A 14,498-nucleotide genomic window follows, 5' to 3' on the forward strand; every position below is an offset into this window, starting at 1 on the left:
TAAGATGTTTCTCAGGATGGTTTTACCTTGGTGAGTTCACTACATATAAGGATTGGTTTTCAGCTGTGCAGGTATCAATCCCAGGTTTGCCAAAATACTAAGCATAGATCTTTCCCTCAAGAGAAGACTTGGAGTAACTCAAGTTCACAAAACTGACTATAAAAACTCCCTAGGTTGTAAACAAGTCACAGACAGAAAGTTGCTTAATGAGCATGGGATCTCAGAAAATGGATTAGATTATATAACTGTTTAATGACATTCCTTCATTCCTGAAACAAATTTTATTGAACCTGTGCTATGTGCCAGGATTATTCTAGATACTGAAAATAGAGTAGTGAACAAAACAGAAAAGGTCCTTTCTGTGTCAGAGCTTATATATTAGTGGAGACAGACAGCATGGACTTTTGCCTTACTTCCCGATTTATCCCTATTAGTAGAGTACCACCTAACACACATTAGGTATTTGATAATATTTGTTGATTGATTGAAAATGTAACAAACTATTAACATAGTTTCAGATAACGATAAGTGTTAAGAAAAAATAAAACAGAGTAGTAATATGCTAAAGTAAGGGTGTAGGAGATAGGGTAGCTAACTTAGATTGGGTGGTATGGTGGAGTAAATTATTGTTCAGCAACTACTCATCCATTCTTTCTCCCTATTTCCAAGAAAGGAATAGACTTTTCCACTCTATTGACATTACATTTGACCGTGCAACATGCTGGCTTCATGGTGGGTGGAATGTACCTCTCTGCCTTTTGACCTTGGGTTGGCCATGAGACTTGCTTTGGCTGACAGATGTCAGAGACATGACACAATCAGAAACTGGCAAGTGTTTACATGCTTGGGTTTTCTCTCTTCTGCTTCTCCCACTAAAGTGAGAAGAACATACCCTAGGTAGCCTATCATAGATTCCTTCTGAGGTATAGAAACTGTTCAAGTGGCTTAATTTCTTTCACTAAATTCAAGGACTTAAAATTCTTGAATGCCATGCTACTTTCACTATCTCATGACTACTGATGTGGGAGTTTTAAATATAAAGAAATCTGAGTGGACAAGTTGCATTTGGTGAGAGAGGTGAAAGGAAAATATTTTTACTATGAAAGTATACAATAAAAAAGGTAGATGAAAACTTTTTTTATTAACATGATTTTTCAGTAATTTAAGCACTAAAATAAACTAAGAGCAGAAGGAGAGCTTGTTTGTTTAGTCCAGTGGCTAAACTCCATCCCAGACAAGATATTTTCATTTTCAGCACATGATATATAAGAAAAGGAAAATGTGAACCACAGGAATGGAATAAATATTGAGGACAAAAGCAAAGTGCTGAATATGTTATAGTCACACTAAATTTTAAGTGAATAAGTATACTAAACTATAAAGGAAAAACTAAACAACAAAGGTATTTTATATGCCAAATATCTTCACAGATGAATAAAAATCAGACATTAAAATTCTTGTAAAATGGCAAAGAAACTATGATAAATATGTTCCTGATATAAGGTAACAATCACATCATACATGTACAAATATGAAAATATGAAAAATCATGGTGACAAGAAAGTCATTAATTATTTAATGATTCAATCCCAATGTACACTGAATGCTAGATACAGAATTTATCTTAAAATACTGTACTTCAAATCACATGGTTAGAAAGTCATCTACATTAGAAACTTCATTTGAAAAAGACTCAAATGGGTTGGAGAGATCTAATGTTGAAACTTACTGATATAACAATGTACTAGACCAGTGGTCAGCAAACCACGGCTCGCGAGCCACATGCAGCTCTTTGGCCCCTTGAGTGTGGCTCTTCCACAAAATACCACGTGCGGGAGCGCACGTACAGTGCGATTGAAACTTCGTGGCCCATGCGCAGAAGTCGGTTTTCAGCCTGGGCGAGTCTATTTTGAAGAAGTGGCGTTAGAAGATGTGGGGGGTAGACATATAGAGAGGGTGAACGAAAGGAGATAGACAAAACAAGCATACAAGACTAATGTGGATGGGAGAGTTGGAAGGGGTCGACATCAACGAACATACCTCAATCAGAATGAGGACGTTTTTAGCAAAGGCCAGCTTAGGAGTACCCTAATTAAGTTAATAACAATGTACCTACCTATATAGTTTAAGTTTAAAAAATTTGGCTCTCAAAAGAAATTTCAATCCTCGTACTGTTGATTTGGCTCTGTTGACTAATGAGTTTGCCGACCACTGTTCTAGACTAACAACCAGGTTTTAAGCAACGGTAATCTTCGTAACAACCCAAAATCTCAAAGGAAGACAGAAGTGAAAAGGACCAGTGAAAACAGTCATAAGGACTGAAGCCTCTTCTTTTACAGACTCCGAACATATATGACTTAATTTGATAAACAGTACTTTGCTATCTAGTTTTTCAATGTTTTCTTCAGTCTTACACTTGGAATCAGAGTTGCAAAAACAGCAGATGCTATGGATAACAGGGTGAATAGTAAGAAAAAGGAGAGGAGGGTAGAAGAAACAGACCCACTTATAAGAGTGTGAAATATAGAGAACAAAGAGGGTGCCAAGGACACAAAAGACAACTAAAATTTAATTTAGGCAAATTCAGTAGAAAAACAGGTATTGAAGCTCTTTTTTCTTTGCTAACCTTTGTGGCCATAATTCTATAAAAACTAGTGCTACATCCAATGTACATAAGATATCCCTGAATTATTAGGGGCAAACTGATATTGACTCACAACAATTTAATAACTAAAACACAAGTACTTTAAAAAATATATTAATATATACCTTCTAAAATTATCTATTTTTAGCATGCATACATGGAAACAAAACCTTACCTACCCAAAATATTGCATGTCATTTAAATAGTGTCACATAATTTAGGCATAACTGCACAAACCTCAGATTATTTGTAAAATAATGAAATAGTGGTGTCCAAATGGCAAAATTTCTGCAAGATGACACATGAACCTGGTGGTTGCTAAAACCCCGCGTTAGTAAGAATGAAACTCATCTAGTTTAACTTCAAAGGTATTTTTTTTAGAATTAGCCAAGAGACCAAAAAGCTGGAAAAATATTTCTACAGTAACCATAGCAACTAGGAAAAAATTCTCAAAGTATGTAGTGGCCATTTGTAACATTCTCTAATTTTTGATACCCTTTCTAGGTTTGATGAATGTCTAGCCTTATGAGGTAAGACTTCCCTAGGTAAAACCCAGAACACAGAGTTACCTAGCCTGCTCTACTCCCAAGGATCCACTAATCAGTCAACGAATCAGAAGTAAGCAATTAGAGGAAGGAGGCTCTCTACAGCATCCGTTTTCTTCATAAGGATGAGAAGCATTCGACTGTTGGCATCACAGTGTTAAGCAGAGGGTTCTCATAAAGCTTGATGGGAATGTTGCAGCAAAGGGAGACGTAGCTTTAAGCAAGTTTTGAGGTGTAGTTTTTGGTATTGTTTCTGGAAGCTTAACCTTGATCCTAGTTCTCCAAGTCTCAACAATTTGGTCAACTACTCAATTTATTTTTAATGAACATTTCTGCTGCACAACTAACCAGAGGCATCTTTGCTGCTTAAGGGAAGAACCTTGGTGGATATTAAATGGCTGCTAGAAGTTGCTGAAAGCAATATAACCTTAGGAAAATCAGAGAGATCTCTGATTAGTTATCAGATTCTGTAAAGGCTGATTATCCCTTTTCTAAAAAAATAAAAGGTATAATCTAGCAGCCCATTATATGTAGTAACAAAGTAAAGATTATTAACTCTAGTCTCCTGAAATGAAGTGACCAAAGAAGGCAAGCAATGTAGACAACAATGTGAAGAATTCAAAGACAACATTAGTTGCTTCTAATTGCACAGGGCATCTTTAGAACAATGAAATGCTCACAATCCTAAATTCTCACTTTGAGGCAAGAACCACACAGTCAAGAGCTGCTCCCTAACATGTTCCCTGGGAGGGAAAAGCCAGCATCAGTGAACAACACTGTCCACCTTCTGTAGGCCAGGAGTGCTCATGGGTAATGCTGTTTCAATGTAGATAATGGGATGCTGAGGTGGCAGAGTCAGGTAGCAGCACTTATATGCACGAGGCAGGAGGAAATGGTTACTGTTATTGCAAGCAGAACTAAGCTGTAATCAAAATTCTTTGACCTGCAGTGACCATTGGCTTTGGCTACTTGATCAGATGATCCGTATGGACCAAACATATAGGCAGGCAAATTCTCCAATGTAGTAAAGCTGTAAGGTTTAGGTTTGAAAACTGGAGGCCTGACTTGAGCCATTGCAACAAAAATTTGAAATGTCTTTTCCAATTACTAGTCATAAGTCAATTCAGAGACCCAGAGTTGTTGTTTTTTATGAGTGAAGGAAAGAATGCAAGTCCTTGTGATGACATCATAGGTATCAACTGTAAACCATCAACTTCGCCTTCCTCACAAGGTAACTGTACTGGAGAAAGGGAAATTCTGGGTCTTTTGGGCACTGTTGTGTAACTAACACTAAAACTGGGAATCTAGAATACCACTGTGGACTAGTGATCAGAAAAGATGCCTGTGGGAATCAAATGATGAATGGAGTTTAACCGAATCTGCCTCATATGCAGCCCAATAGGGCCCTAAACACACAGCTGGCACTGGAGAAGGAGAATAGATGGCTGGAGAATTAATCAGACAGTGATGTCAAACACAGCTGCGGTTGCAGAGGTACATTCTTTACTAGTGCTCTTAGCACCAGGTGTATGACTATTAATCTGGAAAAAGCTTTTTTCTCTTCTATCCCAGAGATGGAGAACACCTATAACAACTGTTTTCATGACAGGCAGAACAAGAAACTGTTTTATCCCAGGGTTATATAAATTATTTGGTTCTGAACAACAGTGTATTTCACAAAGACCATTACTGTCTCACCATCACACAGGACAACTACATGGAAGACATATGTCGCCAGGACCTGGAAAGCAGGAAGTAATAAGTACTCAAGATTTTTTTTGTAAAGAAAAGGTACATAAAACATATTTATGAGTCCCGTGTGAGTGCAAGAAGGTGTGAGATACATCACATGAACATTTTAGAACTACTCCTTAGTGAAGTTCTGAGGGTCCAGTAATCCTGAGCATGGCTACAAAGTTAAAGGTAACTTTCTGCACTTGTACCTCCTGCAGCTAGGAAAGAAGCAATAGTGCTCTGTGGACCTTTTTGAAGGTAACATGTATCACCTTAGCAATCCTGTTTTGATCTACTTATGAAGTGCTCTTTAAGCCTCTAGCTGTGAGTGAAACCCAGAGTTAAAAAAAGAGGCTTCCTAGTTAGTCCAGGCTACGGGTCATCTACCTGGTCTTTGTGACCAACAGATTCAATTGGTGTTAGAACTATTGTATTGATAACTTATCAGGATGCGCATGCATGTCAAACTTGCAGCTGGCGGGATGCGAGTTTGACACGCTTGCGGTGTTGTCTGTGGTAGTTGTGATAGAGGAATTGCAGCAGAGATCTCTAAGGTTTAGTAACAAAGTCATCAGACAGGAAATTTTGGTCCCTTTGAAAAGCAACATTTATCCCACTAAGTGCTATTAGAGTTTGTATATTTGACTGTAAAACAAATGTGACCTGTCTAAAAAGAACTTGGTTTTAGCTGATTCACCTGACTTTTAAATATATTTTTATTGATCTCAGAGAGGCAGGGAGAGGGAGAGAGAGAGATAGAAACAATCAATGATGAGAGAAAATCATTGATAGGCTGCCTCCTGCACACCCCACATTGGGGACTGAGCCCACAGCCTAGGCATGCGCCCCACCAGGAATCGAACTGTGACCTCCTGGTTCACAGGTCAATGCTCAACCACTGAGCCACGCTGACTAGGCTCACCGGACTTTTAAATCAGGCATGCTCGGTAGCAAGCTATATTAAGTGACTGCGACATATGTGAAGTGAGACACAAGAAGGTTCTGACAGCAGATGTTGCAGGATCAGATCACTCACTAGTACACACTCTGTAGTTGGATGCCACAAGAGACTTCAGGCCAGTCACTCTGTAAGCATGTTTTGTTTTATAAAGATAGTTAAAGTGTTTTATTACTATTTTTGTTGATGTTATTGTTATTATGTTTAAGAATGGAAGAAGGGTGTACTTAAGCCTTTAAGTATTAGCAAAAGGTGTATATTGTTGAATCGCCATGTATGGCAGTATACATTTCTCATATTTTCTTCTTTTGGCACTTTTTGAAAACTCTTAACCCATCAGGGGGATTACTCATTGCAAGCTAGCATGTGAGGGTTTTCTTAGCTTCTTTTGTGCTTAGTAGGTAGGCATGTGATCAAAGTTCTCCCAATCAGGGTTTCCCCAAATTTGAAGAGTGAAACTCATGTGGGACTGTCTTTGCTGGTGAGGGTGGTGGCAGTGACTTTGGCCTTTGGGAGAAGCAGAAGTTGTGAGATGGAGTGACAGACAGGTGACAGGAGTGGGGAAGTAGAAACAACCACAGTTTTCTTTAGTGGTTGGTGGGGAAGCAGCAGCAATGAGGTTTCCTCATCAGGTTTATTCTATGTCATGATTTGGGTTTTGCTTCTAGAAGCTGAGCTTCAAAGCCTGTTTCTCCCATATAAATAACTCCCCTTTCTGTTTAACCAGTCAGAGTCAGCTCGTTACTTAAAATTAGAATTTCAATCTGAATTTAAAAACAAAATCTACAGTTTTCAAAGACCAACAATCTGTCAAATATTTTAGGATCTTAATATGAGGTTAAGCAGAAATTCTCTGATAAAGGGATGCAATGATAAAAATTAGTACTTGGGGGAAAACCGATGTGAATATTGAAACCTTACGCATAAAACCGAGGATTATGAAATCTCAATTGAACCAATCAATGATGACAGCAATGAATGAAAAATTGCTAGGAAATTAATATAGGAGGTTAAATATCTTTAAAAAGAGAAAGAACAAGAAGAGATGTACACTGCTACATCAATTCCAGAGAAGGAAAAGAAGTGCTGGCAAAATTGGTCTTGAATACCCATTTTTTAAACAATATTCCTTGTTTAAAAAAATAAATATAGTCTAACAATTTAGTCAAAGTCTGACAATTTAGTAAAAGACTAAGTCAGACATGTGACTCACCCATAAGCTAGTGGATTTCATTTAAAAACAGTGTGGTGATAATAAATGATGTATCTTCTTCCTCTGTTACAGGCGAGAGTTCACATATATTAAATAATTGGCCTTCCTTTAAAGAGTGAGCAAGACAGGGGCACAGAGAGGTCATGGTGGTGCATATGAATCAGCACTGAACAGAATGCCAATAAGGTTTTCTCTGTTTTCACATGAGAAGAAAAATACCGCATCTCTTAGAAAATGATTTTTTTTCATGCTGTTTCCAAGACGCTATTAGTTACAAACCAAATTGTTATTTTTTCAAAGGAAAGATCTGATTGCTGAGGAGATATATATGATGAAAAACAACTATACAATAAATCAAAGAGATCAAATTTAAAAACTACCAAGCGTCTTTTAGTAATAATACCATCTCCTTTCTATTGAAAGATATTTTGATAATAGAACAAAATAAAAGTCATTTCAAGAGTTTCATTGAAAAAGCACAAATGTCAAACAACTAATTTCTTAACTGTTTATATATTTGAAAAGTAAGTAAAAAAATGGGGAGCAACAGATATTCATAAGTATTCAGGATAGTTTAAAAGAATATTAACCAATTATGCAGTAAGCCTACCATCCTACAGACATAATTTCTATAGTCCAATTATTTAAAGTATGTAAGAGAAAGTTTTATTTATAAATGTTTTATAAGAAATTTTGATAGATATTAGTGCAAAGCCTGAATTGTTATTTTTTAATTATTGCATATTTCTTACAAATGACAATTATTTCTTCTTTCTACCTAACAGACAGTATTAAGAACAGAGACTCACTAAAGTTAAGTGTCAGACTGGGGTCATACTGTTTAACTCTATGCTAAAATAGAATAAAATTAATTTTAAAATACTTCTGAAAACCAACATAACTTCAAACTTAACAAAAAGAAAGGTTTTCAACAGAAAATTTTGGGATTATGATTCAATCTTCTTAATTTGCTATGTACAAAACTTGTTTGTAATAATGACTTGTGTATTTAGATATATTTTAAAGGACAAAATAATTCTGACATGTTATTTTTTTAAATTCAAGTAACTGTAGAACTGATCAGAAACTAGAGTTCATTTTGGCCAAATATTGCCTATTAATAAATAGTTTGAGTTGTAAACACTCAAGAATATTGTGACAATATTGGATTAAATGAGTCCTTTTACAATTAAGAAATTCTGATAATGCTTTGACCATAAGACCTTTCAAGTAAAAGTGGTAATTACATATCATTCCTCTCTAAAGATCTAAATTAAAAGGATCCTCTAAAATGAAGATTATTTTCCTGGAGGTGATTTTGAAAACACAGGCCATCATTCAGGTTCTTAAGAGGAAAAATAATAATCTTTTATTACATTTGGACGAGATTTTATTTTTTAGGAATCACTGCTTGGCTGTGAGTTGTTGCTGCTTGCTGAATGTTATTCACACTTCCTCTCTCATAGGAAGCTCATGTATAACAGTCTAAACTTGTGGGATGGATTGAAACACTTCATTCTAATCCAAGGGCCATAGGTCATTATGAACCACAAATTCTTCCTCCCTAGGGAAGTGTCAAGGGATGTGGTCTTAACCCATATCGTATGTTTTTTCCCTACAATCTCCTTCAGTCTAAAATAAAGTTTATGGCACTAATGACTAGATTTAATATATTATAATGCCCTATCTGGCAATTAGTATCAAGAGAGAAATCTTTTATAGAATAGCATCTAAGGAATTTCAATTGTCTCCTTGTAATGAGGCATACTAAAAAAAAAATATTTTAAAGGGCTGTGGGCCCAATGGTCTCTCTCAACTACTTATTCTGCTATCACAGCATGAAACCAGCCAAAGAATAATGCATAAATGAATGGATGTGGCTATTTCAATCAAACTTTATTTATAAAAAATAAGCAGCAAGCCATATTTGACCCATGTGTTATCGTTTATTACCTTATCTAGATGCTATAATATTCAAGGGAGTATGAAACCAAAAGAACTACACTTGCAGGAACCTATGTGATTCTCAGACAAATTAAATATATTTTAAAATCTTTATAGATTTTTGTGTTTAACTTTTCTTCTGTATTGTACAAATTATATTCTAAATTCATTAAGGAATTGTGCATTTTCCATTAAGTGATATGGAAAACTTATGAGAGTAGAAGCTGCAAAATATTAGCTTTTTAATTTCATACTAAATTTGTGTATTCAATGTAATTTTTTTCCCCTGGATAAAAGATAAGGTTTTACAGAGGGATTTTTAAAAACCTATCATTTAGAATACTTATAAGAAAGGAACTTTTATAACTGAAATTGATCCATTATTAATTTGAATTATTTTTTTGGTTGATCATTTAAGAAGTTCTTGATACATGCTTTGATTAGATACTAATTTTTGGTTATTATTTGATTTAGACTAACAGTACAAGTACTATGTATTCAACTTACTAAAAAAACTTAGGATGCAATTTCAGTGTAAATTATAATTCAATTAATTAATTAATATACAGGTAGCTACTTTGATCTCTCCAAAATATGTAGACCCAATGAATAGTGTGTATTTGTAAAGATCGGCGACACCCCTATTTCTTTGATAGAAAAAACTGGTAAATGGCATTTAAAAGTAAAACATTTTTTCAATACAATTCTAATTTTAACTCTAATACAATCTTAATTCTAATTCTAAGTGTAATTTGAATATTCACAAGGAGGGTAACTGATTAAAAACTTGTTAATTGTGCTCTTGCCGGTGTTTCTCAGTGGTTAGGGTGTCAGCCCACAGACAGAAGGGTCTCTGGTTCGAATACCGGTCAAGGGCAGGTACCTGGTTGCAGGTTCAATCACTGGCCCTGGTTGGGGAGCATGCAGGGGAAGGCAACCAATTGATGTATCTCTGTCACACTGATGTTTCTCTTTCTTTCTCCCTCCTTCCCTCCCTTCCTTCCACTCTCTCTAAAAAAAAAAAAAAAAAAAAAAAAAAAAAAAAATCAATAGAAAAAATTCCCTTGGGTGAGGATTAAAACAAAACAAAGAAACTTTTTGATTGCTAATAAACAGAAAAAGGTATGTTATCCTTTATGATTATCTGTGATTCCACTGCATATGGAAGGGTAAAATGTAATTTATTTGAAAAGTTAGGCATTTTTGTTCATTATTTTTTTTTTATCTATTTATTTTTATTTATTTTATTTATTTTTTTAAATATATTTTACTGATTTTTTACAGAGAGGAAGGGAGAGAGATAGAGAGAGTTAGAAACATCGATGAGAGAGAAACATCGATCAGCTGCCTCCTGCACTTCTCCTATTGGGGATGTGCCCGCAACCCAGGTACATGCCCTTGACTGGAATCGAACCTGGGACCTTTCAGTCCGCAGGTCGACGCTCTACCCACTGAGCCAAACCGGTTTCGGCTCATTATTTTTTATCTATTAAAAGTGAAAGACTGAAGGAAAAATGCAGGAAAAAAAGAGTCTTCATTTCAGTCTTTTAGAGAACTTGTTAAGGGTAAGATGATGTCAAAGGCAAGAATGTTAAGGACAAAAGACATGTAAAGACAGGAACTAACACAACATTAGATTTCTTCCTTCAAAGATCTCTGAAAACTTCAAGAGGAGATTACTGCACAGACTGGAATGTAGGGCCAGTTGGAATCATGGTCTATAGGGCTGTTGATGTGTCTAATGTTGAAAATCTCAAGTTGGCTCTTTAGTTAAAAAAACTGGAGAGAAGAGAGGAAAATTTTTGTTCTGGAAAAGTTCTCTGATGCAAAGAGAAATCCATTTTACAAAGGAAGAACTAGAGATGAGCTGCCTTAGTTTAGTAGTTTAGAAAGAGATAAGGGGATTATGCATTTGATAAAAAAACAAAACAAAACATTTGTTTCTTCTAAATATTATTTTATATGCTTTGAAATGTCTTATTTTTTGTGAAAAATTTCCAAACCCCCAAATTAATTTGAAACACAGAAATCAAGAATATATAGGTCTTAAATATATATTTGTAAAGTCTAGTAATTATTTGGTGCTTTCATCAGGTATTTTATCCCGTTTTCTTTTTTAGTTGTTATTATTAATCCTCACCCAAGGATATTTATTTCCTCTACTGCGTTTTTTAGAGAGAGTGGAACAGAAGGGGAGAGACATGGAGAAAGAGACACATCGATTGGTTGCCTCCCACACACACCCTGACCAGGACCCTTCCACCGGAATTTGTTCTGTTATATAATCTTTTGTCTAAAAGCAAAGCTCAAATAAGGACTGGCCGTAAATTATTCAAAGAAAAATGATGAAAAGGGTACATCTTGATCCCAAATAAACTGTTGAGAATATATATGGAAAGAAGAGTTTTCTGAGAATATATCACTTCCTGAGATGTTTTATACAAACCTCATGGTAACCATACTTAAAAAAACAAAAACAAGCCATCTAGAACAGAGACATAAAACATTAAAAAAAAGAAAAAAACTGAGGAAAAACATCATAGAAAACCACCAAACTAAAATGACAGACAAAAATAAAGGAAAATGAAACAATGGAGATACAGAATAATCAGAAAACAAAAGATAAAATGGCAGTAGTAAATCTTCCTGTACCAATAATTACCCTACATGTAAATGGTTAGAACTCACAATACAATAGCATAAAGTGCTTGAATAGTTTATAAAACAATACCCAACTATATGCTGCCTTCAAGAGACACATTTCAGGTTTAAAGACAAACAGGCTTAAAGTGAATGGGTTAAAGATGATCCTCCAAGCATATGTTAGCCAAATGAAAGTGGGCACAAACATTCTTATCAAAGACAAAATAGACAACAAGCCAAAAAAAGGTAACAAAAGACCAATATGGATATTATATAATGATAAAGGTGACAATCCATCAGGAAGACATATTCATTAATACAATGCACCCAACATAGAAGCATCGAAATATATATAAAGCAACTATTAAAAGACCTCAAGGGAGGAATTGACAGCAACACAATAATAAGAGGGGACTTTAATAGCATTTACATCATCCAGACAAAGTATAAAAGGAAACCTCAACCTTAAATGACAAATTAAACCAAATGAACTTAATAGATATAAACAGAAAATTCTATTCAAAAAGCATCAGAATATACAATTTTCCCAAATGCACACAGAACATTCTCAAGGAAAGGCCATATGCTAAAATAAAACAAGTTTCAATAAATTTAAGAAGACTGAAATCATATCAAGTATCTTTTCCAATGACAATGGTCTGAAAATACAATCAACTACAAAAAGAGAACTGGAAAAATCACAAGTAGATGGAGATTAACAATATGCTACTGAAAAACAATTGGTTCAAGGAAGAAATCAAAGGAAATAAATAAAATGGAGACTAAAATATGATAGAAAAAATAAATAAAAGAGCTTGTGTTTTGAAAAGATAAATAGACAACCTTTAGCTAGACTCACTAAGAAAAAAAAGAGAGAAAGCTCAAATAAATAAAAATTAGAAACAATAGTTACAACAGATATTACAGAAATATAAAGGATCACAGCTGACTTCTATAAACAGCTATAAGCCTTCAAATGAGAAAACTTAGAGAACATAGATAAATTCTTAGAATCATACAACCTTCCTACACTGAATCATGAAGAAATAGAAAATATGAATAGAACAATCACTAGAGTAAGAAGATTAAAACAGTAATAAAAAAATTTCCCAGAAAACAAAAGTCCAGAACCAGACTGCTTGATTGGTGAATTCTACTAAGCAATCAAAGAAGATTTAATACCAATCCTTCTCAACTATTCCAAAAAATTGAAGAGAAGGGAATGCTTCCTTATTCATTTTATGTGGTCAACATTACCCTGATAACAAAGCCAGAAAAAGACAAAACATAAGAAAAATTACAAGACAATATTTCAGATGAACATATGAGATGGGCAAAAGTAGGCTTACAGTTATAACACAAATAAATAATACAATTACAGACCCACACGAATACAGACAACTGATTTCCAGCAAAGGATCTAATAACATACAATGAAGAGAGGAAAGTATTTTCAAAGAATGGTGTTGGGAAAACTGAATAGCCACATGCTAAAAAATGAAATTAAACCACTATCTTACATCATAAATAATAAAAATATATTAAAAACTTTTCTTCTATGTATTTCATAGAAGAAAACATGGGTGATAAGCTCCTTGACATCAGTCTTAGTGTGTTATTTGTAGATTTGACTCCAACAGCAAGGGAAACATAAGCAAAAATAAACAAATGGGACTACATCAAAATAAGAAGCAAAGGAAAGCATCAGCAAAATGATAGGCAACCTAGTGAATGGGAAAATATATTTGAAAATTGTACATCTGAAAAGGGGTTAATATACAAACTATACAAAGAATTCATACAACTCAACAACAAAACAAACAATCCAATTGAAAAATGGGTACAAAATCTGAATGTAACAGACACATGAAAAGATGTTCAACATCACTAATACTAGGGAAATGCAAACCAAAACCACAATTAGATATCCTCTCACACCTGTAAGAATTACTCTCATTAAAGACAGGAAATAAAAAGTGTTGGAGAAGATGTGAGAAAAAGGAAACCCTCATACACTGTTGGTAGTAATGTAAATTAGTACAGCCACTATGGAAAACACTATGAAGATTCCTCAAAAGAGTAAGAAAAGAACTACCATATGATCCAAGTATTCTGTTTCTGGGGAAAAAATCCACTAATTCAAAAAGATGTATGCACCCCTATGATACCTGCAGCACTATTTATAATAACCAAGATACAGAAACAATCTAAGTGTCCACTGATGAGCTAATAGATAAAAAAGTAATAGTCATAACTGACTGTTGAGAATAATACAGGTTTGAACTGCTTGCGTCCACTTGTACACTGATCTTTCTCAGTCAATACTATAAATGAATTTTCTTTTATGATTTTCCTAATAACATTTTATTTTCTCTTGCTTAATTTATTGTAAGAATATAGTATATAATTACATATAACATACACAATGTGTTTGACTGACTATTTAGGTAATCAGTAAGGCTTCCAGTCAACAATAGAATTTTAGTAGTTAGGTTTTAGGGAGTCAGAAGTTATACACAAATTTTTGTGCAGAATGTTAAGTGACCCTGACCCCACCACTGTTCAAAGGTCAACTAGTATACACAATGGAATACTACTGAGCCATAATAAAGTCTTGCGATTTGCATCAACACAGATGGACCTTGAAGGTACTATGCTAAGTAAAATAAATCAGATAAATTCAAATACCATATGATTTCACTTATGTAGAATGAGAAAAGTAAAAGAAAATAAAACAAAGACAAATAGAGAGGCAGACAACAGATTGGTGGTTCCTAGCGGGAAAGAGGGGTGGAGGAGGGTGAAATGGATAAAGGG

The 14,498-nt window shown here is 34.6% G+C and overlaps 1 protein-coding gene across 6 annotated transcripts in view; it reads right to left on the reverse strand.

Moving 5' to 3' along the window:
- Positions 1–14,498, reverse strand: part of CCDC91 (coiled-coil domain containing 91) — a 280,530-nt gene that overhangs the window by 34,395 nt on the left and 231,637 nt on the right. The gene's annotated exons all lie outside the window — the stretch shown is intronic.

Source organism: Myotis myotis, unplaced genomic scaffold, assembly GCF_014108235.1.
Source record: "Myotis myotis isolate mMyoMyo1 unplaced genomic scaffold, mMyoMyo1.p scaffold_m19_p_3, whole genome shotgun sequence".
In the NCBI taxonomy this organism is placed as follows: domain Eukaryota; kingdom Metazoa; phylum Chordata; class Mammalia; order Chiroptera; family Vespertilionidae; genus Myotis; species Myotis myotis.